This window comes from Schistocerca gregaria, chromosome 7 (assembly GCF_023897955.1).
Source record: "Schistocerca gregaria isolate iqSchGreg1 chromosome 7, iqSchGreg1.2, whole genome shotgun sequence".
NCBI classification, from domain to species: Eukaryota; Metazoa; Arthropoda; class Insecta; order Orthoptera; family Acrididae; genus Schistocerca; species Schistocerca gregaria.
Window position 1 is genome coordinate 117,386,981 of NC_064926.1, and position 16,992 is coordinate 117,403,972.

General features: G+C 39.0%; 1 long non-coding RNA gene across 1 annotated transcript; it reads left to right on the forward strand.

Moving 5' to 3' along the window:
* Positions 1–14,529: 14,529 nt before the first annotated feature.
* LOC126281342 (uncharacterized) lies at positions 14,530–16,672 on the forward strand. Its single transcript, XR_007551254.1, has 2 exons — positions 14,530–14,611; positions 14,785–16,672. It is a non-coding gene; the product is annotated as an uncharacterized LOC126281342 (long non-coding RNA).
* Positions 16,673–16,992: the final 320 nt, after the last annotated feature.

The following is a 16,992-nucleotide window of genomic DNA, read 5'->3' on the forward strand; positions in this document are numbered from 1 at the left end:
TTGAAATGGCAAATCAAAATCTCAAATGATTTTTGTCTAACACTGGCAACCCACTATCTGTTGTCATACATGCCCTCAACATACTAGCCATTAGCCAGATGCAGTGTTGAAGCTACAAATTTTGAGAATCATCAACTGGTCATCCTGACACTTTGGAAACAAACGACTTATCCCACACAACCTTTTCACTATAATTTTTTCTTCCTTGTCATTTGGTTGGCTGTAGTGTTGTTTGGTTGGCTGTAGGGCTACGAGACTAAGCAGTGAGGTCATCAGTTGCTTGTTCAGGGGAAAGTCCACGTGGAGTTAGTGACGTCAGCAAGAAATATAACTTCATTGTGATAGCTTGCAGTGATGTTAAACTCTAGGCACTGAAAGCAATTTTGATGCAGAGTAGGAAATAATTGATAGAGAGATGAAAATATGTGGGTTGGATGCACTGTGTACAAGCCAGAGAGCAGAAGATGACCCCAACGGTTAATTTCTGGTGAGAGACAACAGCTGCTGCTCCACCACCACTTGCTGACATATCATGCAGGGATAGCAACTGATCTGCAACTGGCTCTTTGATGGTGATACAACTCAGCGTGGAATCTGAAGTTAAGCCAGTCTCCTGAACCTCTCTAACCAGAGATGAGGTATAAAATACTGAGAATAAAAAAAACAACTGTTGGAGGCCTTGAACACAAACCTCATGGAGAATAAGTAAAATCTTATGGCGTGAAGTGCTGTCATATGCCTTTTTTTTTCCATCAGTCTACTGACTGGTTTGATGCGGCCCGCCACAAATTCCTTTCCTGTGCTAACCTCTTCATCTCAGAGTAGCACTTGCAACCTACGTCCTCAATTATTTGCTTGACATATTCCAATCCCTGTCTTCCTCTACAGTTTTTGCCCTCTACAGCTCCCTCTAATACCATGGAAGTCATTCCCTCATGTCTTACCAGATGTTCCTATCATCCTGTCCCTTCTCCTTATCAGTGTTTTCCACATATTCCTTTCCTCTCCGATTCTGTGTAGAACCTCCTCATTCCTTACCTTATCAGTCCACCTAATTTTCAACATTCGTCTATAGAACCACATCTCAAATGCTTCGATTCTCTTCTGTTCCGGTTTTCCCAAAGTCCATGTTTCACTACCATACAATGCTGTACTCCAGACGTACATCCTCAGAAATTTCTTCCTCAAATTAAGCCCGGTGTTTGATATTAGTAGACTTCTCTTGGCCAGAAATGCCTTTTTTGCCATAGCGAGTCTGCTTTTGATGTCCTCCTTGCTCCGTCCGTCCTTGGTTATTTTACTGCATAGGTAGCAGAATTCCTTAACTTCATTGACTTCGTGACCATCAATCCTGATGTTAAGTTTCTCGCTGTTCTCATTTCTACTACTTCTCATTACCTTCGTCCTTCTCCGATTTACTCTCCAACCATACTGTGTACTCATTAGACTGTTCATTCCGTTCAGCAGATCATTTAATTCTTCTTCACTTTCACTCAGGATAGCAATGTCATCAGCGAATCGTATCATTGATATCCTTTCACCTTGTATTTTAATTCCACTCCTGAACCTTTCTTTCATTTCCATCATTGCTTCCTCGATGTACAGATTGAAGAGTAGGGGCGAAAAGCTACAGCCTTGTCTTACTCCCTTCTTAATACGAGCACTTCGTTCTTGATCGTCCACTCTTATTATTCCCTCTTGGTTGTTGTACATATTGTATATGACCCGTCTCTCCCTATAGCTTACCCCTACTTTTTTCAGAATCTTGAAGAGCTTGCACCATTTTATATTGTCGAACGCTTTTTCCAGGTTGACAAATCCTATGAACGTGTCTTGATTTTTCTTTAGCCTTGCTTCCATTATTAGCCGTAACGTCAGAATTGCCTCTCCCGTGCCTTTACTTTTCCTAAAGCCAAACTGATCGTCACCCAGCGCATTCTCAATTTTCTTTTCCATTCTTCTGTATATTATTCTTGTAAGCAGCTTTGATGCATGAGCTGTTAAGCTGACTGTGCGATAATTCACGCACTTGTCAGCTTTTGCCGTCATCGGAATTGTGTGGATGATGCTTTTCCGAAAGTCAGACGGTATGTCGCCAAACTCATATATTCTACACACCAACGTGAATAGCCGTTTTGTTGCCACTTCCCTTAATGATTTTAGAAATTCTGATGGAATGTTATCTATCCCTTCTGCCTTATTTGACGGTAAGTCCTCCAAAGCTCTTTTAAATTCCGATTCTAATACTGGATCCCCTATCTCTTCTAAATCGACTCCTGTTTCTTCTTCTATCTCATCAGACAAATCTTCACCCTCATACAGGCTTTCAATGTATTCTTTCCACCTATCTGCTATCTCCTCTGCATTTAACAGTGGAATTCCCGTTGCACTCTTAATGTTACCACCGTTGCTTTTAATGTCACCAAAGGTTGTTTTGACTTTCCTGTATGCTGAGTCTGTCCTTCCGACAATCATATCTTTTTCGATGTCTTCACATTTTTCCTGCAGCCATTTCGCCTTAGCTTTCCTGCACTTCCTATTTATTTCATTCCTCAGCGACTTGCATTTCTGTATTCCTGATTTTCCCGTAACATGTTTGTACTTCCTCCTTTCATCAATCACCTGAAGGATTTCTTCTGTTACCCATGGTTTCTTCGCAGGTACCTTCTTTGTACCTATGTTTTCCTTCCCAACTTCTGTGATGGCCCTTTTTAGAGACGTCCATTCCTCTTCAACTGTGTTTCCTACTGCACTATTCCTTATAGCTGTATATATAGCGTTAGAGAACTTCAAACGTATCTCGTCATTCCTTAGAACTTCCGTATTCCACTTCTTAGCGTATTGATTCTTCCTGACTAATGTCTTGAACTTCAGCCTACTCTTCATCACTACTATATTGCGATCTGAGTCTATATCTGCTCCTGGGTATGCCTTACAATCCAGTATCTGATTTCGGAATCTCTGTCTGACCATGATGTACTCTAATTGAAATCTCCCCGTATCTCCCGGCCTTTTCCAAGTATACCTCCTGTGATTCTTGAACAGGGTATTCGCTATTACTAGCTGAAACTTATTTAGGTAAAAAATTAGCACAGTGAGATTTAAGCATTTAGAGAGAAAGCCTATAGGATGTTTCTCTAACATCCTTCTCATAAATTTAACTGATAGGCAAACAAAAGGCCTCAGAATGGAGAACCCAATATAATACTTGGGCTACAACACTTGTACGCAGTTTACTGAGTGTGAGGGTAATCTGTCAATGGCTGATGACAGACATTGGGTTTTTGCCTGGCTTAAGGACTAGAAGATAATAATATCTCTACATTGTGAAGGGACGATACTTCTAGCCAAATAAAGTTGAGGGCCCTGATAAAATGGAGTCTGTGAGGCACATTCAGATAAGGGTCTTATCAATTTTGAATCTAATCACAACCTAGAACTGTGCCATGGGACAAGTTAAAAGTTTGAACCAGTTCCCAGTTCGTGAAAGACTCATTATATAACTCAGGGTTACACAGAAGGGGTTGGGGGCGGCAGGGGGGGGGGGGGGGGGGGGGAAGAGGATGCCTCACTTTTGCGAAGTGGATTTGAGGTTTTCATCATAAAAGACATGTTGGCAGTATTACCACCATGAAAGAGGTGAACTAGAACAGTTCATCTTCGGTGGGCCACTAGACTCCAGCCCACACCTGGGATAAAGAGAAGTAAGTTTCAAACAATGAGAAACTGCACTCCCAGCTGCCATTTTTACTGCATTTAATTAGGTAGTGAGCGTAAGCACACAGATGTTTAACCCCCCCCCCCCCCCTCCTAGTACCTCTGGATTTATTATGAGCTCAAAGCACATTGGAAACATGTAAATCCCCTTTTCAAAGCCATTATTTTAAAAATATGACTTTTTACCTCTGAGTCAATTGTATCCAATGATGCTTTATTCTTTAAAATGTATTCGTAACTTTTTGCACTAAGTAACACTGGTGCAATATGACCTCCATCTAAATTTCTTTTTGTTTCTTGAATGTAACATCTATGAAAATAGAATGATGACTGTTACACTGAACTGCTGTAAGGTACAATTTTACATTACTTCATTACTATACTGCCAATATATGCCATATAAATTACTTTTAGTCTTTATGATCATAGTGGTATTCAGTGAAAGCACAGCGGTACTCAAAAGCAACAGCTCAGGCATCAACAGTGTACTTCCTGTTTAGTCAGAGTCTACTAATGTGGAGATAACCTGTGATCTCTTACATGGACATGGATGTAGGGACCAAATGTGAGTTAACTGAAATGTGTCCTAAAATAAACAAACAAAATGGATATAGAAACTATCTACGTCCTGCAAACATGCCATGTTGTCAATAGGGAATCTGTTCTCCAGATCAGTCCCGAGGAAGGACTTTTATAGTCCGAGAATAAGACTGCAGCACGAGAATGAAAGAAGTACTACACTGGCTCCAGGTCCCTTGCTCATCGTGCATTTACTCACAAATGAGTTGGGAGCCTACTAGAGTGAGTAATTTTCTTCTTTTGAATGATGCTACTAACAAGCGTCAATGCATTTTGGTGAGTGGACGCCTGAAGAATTAACAGTAAGACACCATTTCAGTGGCATTCACATAAATTAGAAGACCCTATTTTTTTCCATGCTTTGTTTTTTCTGTGTTGTATCGGTCGCTGCACAGCAGCCATCAACTCGGCACAGCGTGCTACAAAACGCGCGGCACACAGCCAGTACCGCTGGCGCCACACACAATGTCAACAATTGGCGCAAGTGAACGTGTTGTCGCGGGGTTAGCGGCAGCGTACACACCACTATTGATACGGATTACCCTGGCGGCGCTGCCCTTGCCACCAGAGTGAGCAACCGTATAACAGCGCCATCTACCAACACTCTGATTGGCCGGACCTGCGAATTTAAGCAAGCTCCCTGAGCCCGTTGAACCAGTTCAATCTTCGCCGATGACTGTGTTACTACCCGGCTGCTGGATTCACGATGACCGAACTGTACTGTGGCCTCCCTGGCTGGAAACTTGCTACGCGTTGGTATCGACTGGTTGGCAGTGGTTGGACTTGTATTCTCTACTAGTGACTCTGATTTCTCCTTGCCGCTACAGCTAGCAAAGTGTTGTGTAGTCGAATTTAATTTTTGTTTTGTGTGACAGAAGGTCAAATAAATTTGGTTATCACGGAATATCTGTTGTGTTATAGTGCGGACATAACACAACATTCAGCAACAAATATTTCTTTTGAACTGGCTAGAAACAGTCAGTTTTGTTTCTAAACTTTAATTTTCCCATTAATTACAGAAACAAATTCCCTAATGCCAGAGCATAACATATGTAACATCATCATTTCTCAAAAGATTAAAGTACAGCTTTTTTAATGGATCTGTCAGAGACACAAAATGTTTTTTAGTTTTTTAATACACCAACTGCTCTGTGGCAATATGAGAATCTTAATTTCCGCAACAAGGGATGATATGCACATTTTTTTCCTTCCTAGCTTGACAAATGCTGAATATGTATACTGAAAGTAGTTCATTCACTCATGTTTTCCTAAACATTCTAATCGCTGTAACATCATGATCAAAGCCACTAGCAGATATCTATTGACAACTTATTGGCCCTTGTGCCTGATTGTCTTTTCAATCATTTTCACCAACTGCGTTAATTCTATTACAGGAAGCTCCAACAAAAAACAGAACTACTGTTGAAGATTTTGCACACTTCCATCTGCATATCTTGATAAGATGAAACTGAAGCTGTTACAGAAGCCAATTTGATACATAAATTGACAAGATACTTTGTCCAAATGAACCATATTTACTGATTTTACAGAGTTTCATTAACATGACTCAATTATTTTTAAGTAATGATCCTTCTCTGAAACAAGAGTACATCTTGATCTTTGAAAGAACAGTTTTTCAAACTAGTTTTATGGTGAAGATGAAATGTAGATATCATACATTACGGAAGCTCTGATCAGAAAAACTCAAGTGATCCTTATGTTAAGGAGAAAAGTCTGGTCAACTGACGAATAAGATACAACTTGTCGGGTCTGACCAATGTCATATTTTAGTCATAGATATTAGTTATTTATTTTTGTGCCATGGATAATAAATTGGTTATCTTCTGTGGCAAAGTTCCATAACTGAAAATAAAAATAAATAACTGTGTTATTAAGAGATAAATGTTGTGTATACTTTTTGGCACTTGTGGTAATTGTAAATCATTTGTGTACACATTTTGAATTACACCTTTGCCTCATAGTAAGTTGTTCCAGTTGCTGTTTCCTCTGCATTTGATTTGTACCCTATACTACAGAATTCAACTGAAGAATAGGATACTGGCAACAGCAAAGGCAAAAAAGGCAGCATACATAACACTGCATCTTGTGTCCCAGCTGAACTACACAGGCTGTATCCTATTCTTCAGTTGATACATAGGTCAACTGAAGCAGAAGATACAAATTATGCATTTGTTGCATTTTTTCACCTTCCCTAGTACTAATATCCTATTCTTCAGCTGACCTATGCAAATAAATTGAAGTACAAGATGCAAATTTTATGTTTGTCTTTCTTTTTGTCTTTGCTAGTCACCATCTGTGGTAACTTGTGATGCCATTTTTTAAAGGTGATGGGTTGTATCCCATTCTTCAGTATTCACGAAAAGTCTCCAACGTTCTGCAGGCTTCTGCTGGAACCAAAGAGCAACAAATAGTAACAAGGCATTCACCTTACTGACAGTACACTCTGGCAGGTTTTCTTCACTTGCTGAATTGATCAGGTTATCAGAGGAATATTATGAAATACTGTTTGCAAAAATATAATTTGATTAAATCTTCTAATGATCTTTTTCCTTGCTTAATATAGTTCTTCAAAGTTGAAAAGTTAGAGAATAACTCTTGTTTCATTTTGCATTCAGAGCATACTGAGTTTCTGCTTTCATTTCTACTGCCTTCCAACAAACTGTTTGATCTTGGAATATTAATTGTTATGAGAAACTTTAATGAATGGTCCTTGAGCTACAGGGATACTTTATAAATAGAGGAAAAAAAATCTCTTCTAAATGGTACTTAATCCAAGTATGGATGGAAAACACCCTATGAGATACAAGGGATTAAAATCCACATATTTTCACATTAATTTTTTTTTTAATACAATTCATCTCGTCTATCTTGAAAACTATGAATCCAAAAGTGAAAAACCTTTGGTTTTATAAACAAGATACTATGCAGTAAGTCCACAAAAGATACAGAGGGATCAAAATACTTAAACTTTGATTCATTAGATATGACAAAATATGTTGAACACTACAGATTACATGGCACTAAAGAGGTGAACCAAATGACTTAGTACTTACGGATTGTACACTATGAAAACTATTTCACTAACTTGCCAAATTCTGCAGCTTTATATAATTATTCACCCAATTACACAATTTCAAACAAAGCAATTATTTTTATTTATTTATTTATTTATTTTTTGAAATGTTGCAACATTTTGGTACACTTTAACTTTTGAGTCTCTTACTCCAACAGTATTAAAATGTATATATTTTCTGTTGGTCATTTAACCAAACTAAATAAAGGTGGAGATATTCAAGTGGGGACATGCAGGCCACTTGACATGGAATTATCCTGATTCAACTGCATATATTACATGCAAGTAATAGTTTCTCAGTGTTGTCCATTATGTTATGTTTACAAGTCTAGTAGTCACCAACCCATATGCCTCATGCCTCTCAGAAGCCCTTCACACAAAGAAAATGTGTTAACATATCCTTGCAAAAAGAAACTGTAGAATTTCAAGTGGCTGCCAAAAATCTTAAATAACTTTGTGCTTCTTCAACATTACAGCAAGGACAAGGACAAAAAGGCAATTGAAAGAACTGATTGAAAGCAGTACGTGCTGATAAGTTAGGAATACACCAGCCTTAGTCACAGAGAAGGAACTATGCTTCATGAATGAGAAACTTATCTACCAGTACTAAGTAAGTTATGTACAGGACATTCCTGCAGTGCAGACACTTAACACCAAAGTCCTCTTTAAGTTTCTTGTTGAGGTTGCGCTGATGCTAAAGCTAGAGAACCTACTCAAATACTTACAAAGATCTATTCTAAAGAGACTTTAAAAGGGTCTTGATGCTTCTGCTGCGTCACAAATTTTAAAACAAAAATTTCTGAAAAATTTTCTCTATCACTTGTAATTATGCTCACTGAAAATGACCTGTCAGAAAAATTCTGAACATGCTGAAAAATGTTTTATTTAAAGCAAGGAAAGCAAGTATTTGGTACAATGGCTCATTAAAAATCTTGCATTTCTTTGGCTGTATTTGCTAACAAACTGTTTTCTGTAAGAATGTTGTTGATAATGGACATTTGTAACATAGAATTAGTTTCCATAATTATTTGTTAAAATTGTAATTATTACAATGGGAAATAATTTTAGGTGGTTCACGATTTCTATTGTCTTATGGACCCAGTGGTGCATACAGAAAAACCTCAAGGAGGTAGCCCTAAAGATATCTACCTTTATTTTTACTGCCATAAAATATAATCAAGTCTCATGCAAAGTTTAAGAAAGTTTTATTTCAACTGAACACACACATATACAGGACAATGCCATCTTATGACACAAAAATTTACAATTGTGGTTCTCTGTGTTAAATGACGAATTCTATATGTCTATTCTTCCTGAAAAATTGGTTAATTACATCGTCAAACACAGTAACACGGACACGCATGCTACACAGGAAAATACACCTACTTGATAACTCGATTCGGTCGAGTCGACTGACGAATGAATAGTATGCGGGCTGACTGGTGGGGGCAGCACAGGTGGCAATGTGGACGGCCCGGCAAGGGGGGGGGGGTTGCATGTCCCTCCCCCCTTATGTATCTGCCACTGTATGGATCTCCACATTGTTTAATCCACAATCTGTCTGTCTAATTATATCATCATAACATGGACTATAGTCCAAATTACAAATAAAATTACTTTGTGATTGTCATTTCAGAGTTGAATGGTAGGGATCAGCTGCCATTCAACTTTAGTTCTTTCTTGAGTGCCGCATGTATGCTGTGTTGCTTATTTTGCAGTTACATGCAGGATGTTGTGAAGCATGACTGGCTGTGGGTGGCTGCATGCCAGGAACACTGTCTCTCCCACCACTGCATTGTGTAAGTCACAAAGTAATTCTAATCTGAGTATAAACATATACTTTTGAGGCATTGTGTATGCAATACAATGCACACTTCTCCTTAATTTAAGCAACAACATTACAAAAGGAAGGCAACATGACATGTCTTCCCCTCTTGCTTATCCACTCAATGTTGTGGCACACAGAAGCTAGGATACAACAGTACAATATCATAAGTGACAGGTTTGCCAATTACACTGTAGGGAATATACACTGAAGTGCTAAAGAAACTGGTATCGGCAGGCATATTCAAATACAGAGAAGTGTAAAAGGGCAGAATAAGGGGCTGTGGTCGGCAACGCCTATATAAGACAACAAGCATCTGGCGCAGTTGTTAGATTGGTTACTGCTGCTACGATGGCATGTTATCAAGATTTAAGTGAGTCTGAATGTGGTGTTATAGCTGCCACAGGGAATGATGGCACACAACATCTTAAAGGTAGCAATGAAGTGGGGGTTTTCCTGTACAACCATTTCACGAGTGTGCCATGACTATCAGGAATCCGGTAAAACATTGTATCTCTGACATCGTTGCAGCCGAAAAAGATCCTGCAAGAATGGGACCAACGACGACTGAAGTGAGTCGTTCAATGTGGCAGAAGTGCAACCCTTCCACAAATTGCAGCAGATTTCAATGCTGGGCCATCAAGTGTCAGCATGCGAACCATTCAATGAAACATTATCGATATGGGCTTTCGGAGGCGAAGGCCCACTTGTGTACCATTGATCACTGCATGACACAAAACTTTATGCCTCGCCAGAGTGCATCAACACCGACATTGGACTGTTGATTATAGGAAACAAGTTGCCTGGTCGGACAAGTCTTGTTTCAAATTGTGTTGAGCAGATGGATATGTACGGGTATGGAAACAACCTCATGTATCCAAGGACTCAGCAGGTCAGCAGGGGACTGTTGAAGATGGTGTAGGCCCTGTAATGGTGTGGGGCGTGTGCAGTTGGAGTAACATGGGACCCCTGATACGTCTAGATATGACTCTCACAGGTGACACATATATAAGCATCCTGTCTGATCATCTCCATGCATTCATGTCCATTGTGCATTCCGACGGACTTGAGCAATTCCTCCAGCAGGACAATGTGACACTCCGCATGTCCAGAATTGCTGCATAGTGGCTCCAGGATCACTCTTCAGGGTTGATACACTTCTGCTGACCGCCAAACTCCCCAGACATTAGCATTATTGAGCATATCTGAGATGGCTTGCAACGTACTGTTCAGAGGAGAGCTCGACCCCCACATACTCTTAGAGATTTATGGACAGACCTGGTCTGTCATGGTGCCAGTATTCTCTGCCAGAAATTATTTTACAATTGGAATTTCAGTCTTGTGGGCCATTACCAAACGGTACTGCAGAAAATTCTCCATGCATATGTCATTGTCAAAACCTCTCTCTACAGAAATACAACATCACACTAATTTGATGTTACTGTATTTCTACAGTGAAAAGGCTTTGTTCTGATGATGACTTGTATGCATGTTGGACAATTAAAAAGTCGGACGTACTGAAGCAATATTTTTTTGCAGTACCAGTTGGTAACAGCTCGAAGATGAGACTAGAATTGTGAAATAAGTAACTTCTACAGTCACTAGCAAATATGATGTCATTTAAATAAAATTAAGGGTTAGGAAGAAATTCCTGGAGGTAATTTTAGGGAGTTAATCATGGACAATGAGCAGTTCAGAGAATAGGAAAATAGTAGCTTTTGAAATGTGATGCTACAGAAGAAGGAAATACAGAATCGTCTGATTCCAGGCGTCTGCTTTGAACCATGGCGTCACAAAGATGACGGAAACGACTATACACGACTCCAATATGGCGCCTATGACGTCATTACATAAACATGACCACAAACTTGCAAATACAGTGAAAAACCAACACACACACACATTCCACAAAAAACCTAATGAAACTAAGTGGACAAGCGTGGGAAATTGGGGTTTTTGTGTGGGGGCAACGTAAATATAAAAAAATTGACACACACCACCATACCAAATCAAACAAAATGATGAAAAAAACCAACAACACAATATCCTCTGGAATCGGACATTTCCCTAGACCTATATAGCTCAACAGCTGCTCCTGATCCCTTGCTCTATATAGGTCAACAGAAACTACCAATACCAAATCATAAAACCCAAAACTACAACCACGTCCACAATCATCACTACCTCAAAAAACACAACAAAACAAAATTGGAACCGAACACTTCCCTTGACCTTTTACCATTACGACATCTCCACATATAGCCGTCCCTGCTCCGAGACTCCGGAACTTTAGTACGCCTCAGTTCTTCAAGACACATTGAACACTTCACAACTTCATCAAAAAAACCGAATAGTTGAAAAAATTTATTAGAGACCACGCACTGTCCCACATCATCGCCAAAAACTGTTGACCTTGCCAGCCATATCCATACGTATGAAAGACATAAAAAAGCAATTTACCAAAATTAGCACACACAACAAACAGAAAAAGATTACAATAACGTCGACATAACAAAACCAAAATCGTTAACTCACTGATAAATATTCCGCTGAAAGCACAGTCACTACCAATACCACACACGTGCAATGCTACCACGCAAATGAACCCCGTAAGCCACGTAACAAGATACCCATAAATACACCACCAGAAAGAACCACTGACCGCAACAATATGCCACCTATTAACACGCCACACACGCAAACTAAACCAAAACAATCACCTAACACACAATACATTAACACACCACGAGAGAGCACCACTGATCACATAAAAACGACACTACAAACACGCCACTCTCACAAACTAAATTCCGCATTGTCATGACGTCACACACCACAACAGCCTTACGTCACGGGTCAAAGCCGACGGGTGGGATCGGACGCTTCAGTCGACCTCAGAAGAATGCTGAAGATTAGATGGGTAGAGTGAATAATGAGGATGTACGGAATTCAAGAGGGGGTAAGAAATTTATGGCACAACGTGAAAGGATCTATTGGCAGGATACACCATGGGACATCAAGGAATTGCAAGTTTTGTAATGGAAGAAAGTGTTAGGGGCAAAAATTTTAAAGGGAGACCAAGGCTCAACTACAGTAAGAAGGTTGCACAGGATAGACTAGAATGGAAAGGTGCATCAAATCAGACTTCACACTGAAAGCAACATCACAGCAAGGGCATCCTAACACTGCAATTGTGGATTAATAAAATGTGGAAGTCTACAATACAGTATGTGATGAATGGCATTTCAAAGTGTACAAAGTAGTTAATGCTGTAAGCACATCAAGAGATAGATCACAGCACATTTTACATTATAAAGTATGTTATAAGATAGATACCACATTTGTTGAATGCTGATGTAAAGCAAATTGAGAAGCTGAGACCGCTAAAGCGTGTCTAATGAAGCTGCTATCAATGGGTCCTTCATCCTTAATCTTCCTTCAATATACTGTACAGTATCATAAAAATGATAGTTGCTACTCACCACATAGTGGAGATCGCTTTATGGTGAGTAACAGCTATCATTTTCAAAATACGTTTGCATTTTATCCTGGATTTTCCATTGTTCCACTACACTGCAACACCTTCCACTGTTATAGCTGCAAAATTAGGTGAATTTCCTTTGTTTGTGTCATGTGACCTATATACTGGAACAATCATCTACAGTCAATACAAAAGTAGCAGCGTGCATGCAAGGTATATTGTAACTGGTCATGCGAGTGATGAATGAGAGCATGTAGAGCGCAGCCTCACCTGTGGTTATGATGTGATAGACAGGAGGGTGAAATCTGGTACCAGCACTTAGCCACCCCTTTCAAATAGAACCAACTAGGTCACTAAATTTCAGGGTCACATCCAATGGGAGTGTTAATAATGCCCTTACTTGACAAACACTGGACAGGTCTGGCCTTTTATCCAAGGACTGGTGCAAAGTTGGGTGACTAGGAATGTTATGGATGGAGAAAGGTTGTGAGTTTATTGTGTACGTTAACAGTTATACAGTGGATCACTATTATATACATATTCTACTTATATTTATGGGTATATAGTTACCAAGAAAAAGTTTTAAATTTCCTTAGGTCTTGTTGAACATCTCACAATAGTGCACAGCAAAACAAGAATGGTACAAAAGGAAAGAACAGCAATCAATGTCTCTATGTTATTAGAGATGGCAGACAAGCTCAGTTTTGACAAGAGATTTGGCAGTGCCCTCTTAAGAAGCACCACTCAGGCATTCACTTTATGGTAATTTAAGAAACCTACTGAAAACACATTTGTAAACGCTCCAATGACAATAGTACACGTAGACCGCGAGTAACTTTTTATTATAAAATTTGAGGAATAATAACAACAACTTAATAAAGGGAAAGTAACCAATGTGGAATTCTGACTGGAGTTTTATTACCACATAAAGATAAGTTAAACTACTTAGGGGATGTTTTTCGACCATGGAAAGCAGTTAGCTAAATAAGAGTTCCACCTGATCCGGAAACACACGAATTAACTTAATACCTGCAACACTACGAATTACTAACAGGGCTCACATTCCGTTATAGAGTTTCTCCTTCCGCCAAGGATTTCAAAAAACGCCAAAGATCTGAAAGGTTACACAACAGCCTCTGAAAATCCCTGTGTAAATGGAGCATAATATGTATAGCTAAGGCTCCCTATCACGAAACTGAGCAATGGTGGTATGTCTAACCTTAACGGATCATCTGAGTTCTGTATAACGCGAGCAAACAACTCCTTCAAATTCGGCGAGTACACGACAAACACATCAAGTTTGGTAAGCATTGAGGTGCAAACATACTAGGAGACGCAACACAGCTTGACCAGTTACTCGTTTACCTTCTGATAGGTGTATTTCATTCCACGGGACGAAGTACAAGCAAAATAACGTAATATACTAAAAGTATTGCGATAAATGAATCGTGCAATTTTGTGCCCATTCTTGTTTGTACACGAATACATTGTAAATTAATGCGTTGACTTATTTATCGGCATATCTCAACTGCTTATTGGAGCAATCGCCTGGAGGGCAATAGATTATCAATGAATTTTTTTACAATTCAAGTTCAACATCGTAATTAATTTGAGCAGCGCGCATGTTACATTATTTACCTGTAGATTTTCAAGGCTGTCTCCGTAGCGCAACGATGTACTACAGAAACTACGAACAACAATTTACATGTAACAACATTGCAACCACATTCTATTTCCCAATCATCTCGTGCTTTTGAAAATGCGCAAAACGCTTGTCATCTTGCAACATGAGACAATTACCGCAGTGTTGCCATGTGCTGAATCCAAATGTACCTAATCCCTGTTTTACAAGAAATTCACTAGAGACATATAGGCATATCTCAATGCGGTATCTCTACTGCTCAGAAAGGCGACGGTAAGCATGACAACTATTTGTTACTCTCCAAACAGTATGACAAGGAAACCAATCACAGAGAATAAAATAAAATAGAACTGTCAAAACTGAACTAGCAAAGGATAACTACGTTAAACCTCGGCCGCTCGCCCAAAATATAATACAAGTGTCTCTCTACTTTTCTTCCGTTGCAGGTGCTCCCATAGACAGCGCAAGTCGACTCACAGTGGAAGTCAATGAAATGAAAGGCGTCACCATCATAAGGACTGGTTTTCAGGGTAAACGGAATGTCAACAAAACGTCACTTCGTTTGCCCAACGCTGAATGATGAGAGTGATTTGATTTTTAAAGGTCGATTCGCACTCGCTTGACAGAAAGGAAAGGAACATCAAAATATTCCACAATTCATGTCCAATTTCGTATTCACTTAACGGGAAGAGACAGAACATCAAGGTCACAGAACAATAAGATAGACGAAATATTCTGTCCAAGTTTAACGATACTGAAGCAGAGAATGACGTTACTACTTCTAGTTGCCTGGGGGTGAACTTCGAATATGGGAAAATATTATTGCCTTTCGAAATACGAGTATTAGTGCGTATAATTACGATGAGAAAGGTAGAAACGAAAATTTCAAAAGTAACAATCAATCGGATAGCCATGTGCGTGTACTCGCAAAAAAATTACGTTATGGACATGGTACAAACGCATCTAGTTACGTGAAACCAGGAACACCTATCCACGAAATTATAAAAAAACATAAAAGCCGGAACTAAATCAAATGCACAGTGATAGTGGGGAAAGCCAATGATGTTTACCAACGTGAACTATCGAGTGCCGTCGAAAACGTAACGGAAATACTGGATACCAATCAGAGTAAACAATGTTCATCATTGGAATTCCGCATAGACCATACCACATAAACGATTCGTGTGTAAACAAAGAAATCATGAAAGCCAACAAACAGTTCGAGAAGATATGCAAAATGTATGAAAATTTCTACCTATTAACTACCTAAAGAGAGACAATTTTACAAGACATGGTATGCACTTAAACAGTATAATAGTACAGCAACCACCACCAACTGCAGCAGTGAAACCAACAAAAACTACAGCAAAAAAAAAAAAAAACCACTGTCAATATCAGAAACAAAAGCACCATCATCAGCTGAAATTGCACAGCCTTTACCAGCGACAGAAAACAGAGCATCGAGTGAATCGAGACAATCCTCATCAGATGTGGCAGGAACTACAGATGCAGCAACATCATCTCTATCAACAGCAGAACCACCTTCATCAGAGACAACAACAGAGCCACTGTAACAAGTGGTGATAGCATCAGCATTGCCAGAATCAGGACTATCATCATCACATGAACAAGCAACAAGGGAAGAAGCAACAACAGAAGAATCAACAACATCAACAGAAGTAACAACAGCAGAAGAATCAATAGGAACCACTCATAAAAAAAGAAAAACTTCACCACATGCCATCTTTAGGATTTTTTAGTAGAAACTGGGAGGAAAAAACCATTAAGATAATTAATCTACAAAAAGTGGTGTCTGGCCAGTTTAGAGTAGATAACTTTGATAACATCACATCCGGAATAGCAAAAAATAACCTTATTATGCATTTGAATATTGGAGGTTTATCAAGTAATCTGGTCAGTAAGCTTTATGACTTAGAACTATTTCTAGAGAGAGCAAAATGGTCTGTAAAGGTTATTCGCTTAAGTGAACATTGGCTTAGAGATGAAAATATAAATTTATTGAACAAACTTACAGCTTATGAAGTAGCAGCTAGCTTCTGTAGATACAATGGGTATAGTGGTCCATGTATTCTGGTTCATTCATCAGTAAAATACCAAATGAAGAACGCACATTTGTGAGTTTCTGCGTAGAACTTAAGGACTGTAACATGCTTATATCGTACTCCTAGTTACTCAATCCCCTGCAGTTTTCTGGTTAAACTTGAAAATTTACTCCACCAACTCAAAACTGAAAAGTTATGTAAAAACATTGTTGTTTGTGCTGATTTTAATATATATGTGAGAAAAAAATGACAAATTTGCCTTTAAGATGAAGGAGCTGATGTCCACACTTGGTTTTATTCTAAATTTTGTAGAAATGACAAGGGTAACTGCTTCGTCGGCATCCTGCATAGTAGTAAGCTTATGGATCTCAGACACCAGTGCTGTATTAATGCCGATACCTTGTATTAGCCGAAAGCACACATACAAGAAAATCAGAAATTTTAGACAAGAAAATATAGAAATGTTTGTCAATAAAATCAGCCTCATCTCATGGCCACTTTCTGCTAAGTCCTCAATAAATGAAAATTTCAATAACTTTTTGGAGGCCTTCTTGATGGTGTTTAATGAATGCTTTCCTTTTATAACTATAA